The sequence below is a fragment of the Pipistrellus kuhlii genome, unplaced genomic scaffold, assembly GCF_014108245.1.
Source record: "Pipistrellus kuhlii isolate mPipKuh1 unplaced genomic scaffold, mPipKuh1.p scaffold_m20_p_3, whole genome shotgun sequence".
Lineage (NCBI taxonomy): Eukaryota > Metazoa > Chordata > Mammalia > Chiroptera > Vespertilionidae > Pipistrellus > Pipistrellus kuhlii.
Window position 1 is genome coordinate 46,660,689 of NW_023425529.1, and position 3,134 is coordinate 46,663,822.

Genomic DNA, 3,134 nt, shown 5'->3' on the forward strand with positions numbered 1-3,134 from the left:
TCTGTGTACACACTGGTTTGTTAGGGGAGAAGGAAGAGGTTGGATCTGGGATATTAATTTGTTTCATTTTTATTAAAATTTATCCTTCACGTGCTGAAGAATGAAAGAATAGAATAACAATCCAAATAAATAAAAGGGACATAACAAAAAGCAGGCTTTCAAAATATAGCATTAATTTCCTGGCTGTGTGATCTTGGGCAAGTAACTGTTCTTTCAGTTTTGCTTGCTGGTATATCCCCAGGGCATAGCACATATATAAGTCAGTCAAATATTTATTGCATGCATGAATTCATGGACCTCATTCTTTGCATTCTTTGCATTAAAAAAGTGATAATGATAGTATCTCATACCAAAGAGTTGAATGAAGTGCAATAAAGTGATGTAGGCAACGAAATGAAGTGATGTAGGTAAAGCTCTAAATTCAATGTAAAAATTCAGAAAATGCTGGCTGTGTTTCTAAAGGAGGTGATTTATGCAGACTTTTAATGTAACAACTGTGTGGTATAGACACGTTGCCAACGTAAGTTTCCTCTTCCATCTCATTCTTTCCCCCCCACACTAAAATTTTGGTATCTTAAAATACCCACATTAAAGCCAGTGTAGCTTCGATTCTCTGCCTTCCCAGTTCATACCAGGAGCTAGAAAATTAGTAGTTCTAGCTGAGAGGAGAGCGGAGCAGGGAAAGGGAAAATTGTCTGAGAAGTGCAACTAGACCCTTGTGGGTTGAAAAATTATTTGTTGTAGAAGTAGAAAACGGGAGTTTGGGAACTGGGTTATATGCATGATTCTTAAATTCTATTGGTATTTTGTTCCAATTAGTGGCAGAAAAGGGATCACCCCACTTGGAAGGTGACTCTCTGACTGGAGAACAGCCAGCTCCCACAAAGAAGTCATTTTAACACTGCTTGACTCAAATACTAAAAAGTTTTATGTTTTATTTTCAGAAGAAGGGCTGTTCTTTCTGTTCTGAATTCATGAAGTACTGTCTTAGAGCATGAGATCTGGGGTAGGCTCAGGGAGGGCCAGGTCAGTGTGGAGTATCTCTCCTAGTGTAGGAGCTTCTGGGGACCAAGAAGCTACCATCTCCTTGTATTGCACTATCAGTTGTAGCAGTAAAAGTCTCCCTTGAAATCACGTATTTTGAGCAAAACATGATTCTTTTGAAGATATCTTGGACAATGGGGAACCAAATGAGGATGTCACGCTGTCTGCTGCTTCAAGCTGAGACACCAGAAATGACTGTTAGTCATTTACTTCCAGTATTCCTCCTAAAGCATCTGAGGAATAGAATGGAATTGTAGAGATAACTATCATGTACCAGTACTTGCTGTAGGAATATCGAGTAGTGGAGGGAGACTATTTGTATCCAAATTCCAGCACCATCACTTAGTATACCATCACTTTCTTTTCCTTTTTAATAGTATTTTAAAATATATTTAAAAAATTGATTACAGAGAGGAAGGGAGAGGAAGAGGAAGATAGAAATATCATTGATTGGGTTCCTTCTATAAGCCCCACACTGGGGACTGAGCCTGCAACTCAGGCATATGCCCTGACCAAGAATAGAATCATGACCTCCTGATTAATGTGAAACCACTGAGCTACGTCAGCTGGGCTACACCATCATTTTCTGTGTGGCCTTGGGCAAGTTATTTAAACTCTGTATTTGATCAATTTTTCTGTGAAACAGGCAATCCTATATAATAAAATGGTAATATGCAAATTGACCTTAACAACCCAGGAATGACTGGTCTCTATGACATGCACTGACCACCAGGGGCAGACGCTCAACTCAGGAGCAGCCCCCTGGTGCTCAGTGTGCTTCCACAGCGGGAGCGCTGCTCAGTCAGAAGCTGGTTCATGGCTGGCCAGTGCAGTGATGATGACAAGAGACTCTCCCACCTCTGGGGCAGTACTAAGGAGTCCGACTACCAGCTTAGGCCTGCTCCCCATTAGGCCATTACTCAGACATCCCCTGAAGGCTCCCAGGCTGCAAGAGGAATGTCTGATTGCCAGCTTATGCCTGAGCCCCCGGAGAGTGAGCCTAAGCCAGCAGGTGGACATCCCTCAAGGGGTCCTGAACTGCAAGTGGGTGCAGGTTGGACTGTGGGACCCCTCCAAGTACATGAATTTTTGTGCACTGGGCCTCTAGTAATAATAATAGCAACAACCTCCTACCTTAAAAGGCTGCTGTAATGAGGAAATAAATTATACATGCAAAGCAGTTAAAATAGCATCTAACTTATTGCAAGTGTTCTATAAAGATTAGCCATAATTATTAGAGATAGTAATTAGTTTTTTCTCATTGGTTTTCACCTCACTCAATTGATGAATGTTTATGAGACATTTGATTGGAGCACTGGCCTAATGGAGCAGACCACTGAGAGCTGCCAAGGATGCCAGGAGGAACTGCCTCCACATAATATAGCGTCCATTTGAAGAATTGAACTTTGGCTGTGACCTGACAGTGCCAAACACAGGGCTCAGCTCGGTCCTCTCAGAAGACTTGATTTTATTCATCTCTTTATCTTAAATTTCTTCCAGTGGTATTAATGCTTAATTTTTAGGAAATCTCCATTGCCCTCCACCAGATATTTCACAGGGCCCACGAATCACATGATGGAAGTTTTTTAAAAAAATTAAATTTGTTGGGGTCACATTGATCAACATGATCATATAGGTTTCAGATGTGGGTTTCCATGTTACAAGATCTGTATATCACCATGAGTCCATCACCCAAAGTCAAACCTTCTCCTGCCACTATAAATTGAAACTTCTTAAATTCAACCTAAAGTTTGTTCCTAAGACCCAGTAAATGCTTCTGGGACTGAGAGTGTGAGGGCAGAGCTAGTAGGAGCTGGTGCAGTGATCTTTTCATGAAATAGTTATACTGTCAACCCAAGTGTTTGGAGTTGTGGGGCTATCAGATCCTTCCTGATAATATTTGGCTATGAGTGGGGAATGGGATTTTTAAAAGAGCATATCTGAATATCAATTTTATTTTTCTAAGTTAAATATAAACACATTATTTATATATAAAAGAAAATAATTTTTCTTCTATGGAAAGCAAACAACAAAAGTTATCTCCTTTGGTAACTATCCAGATCTCAATCTACTTAATCTCAGTAGTGAGA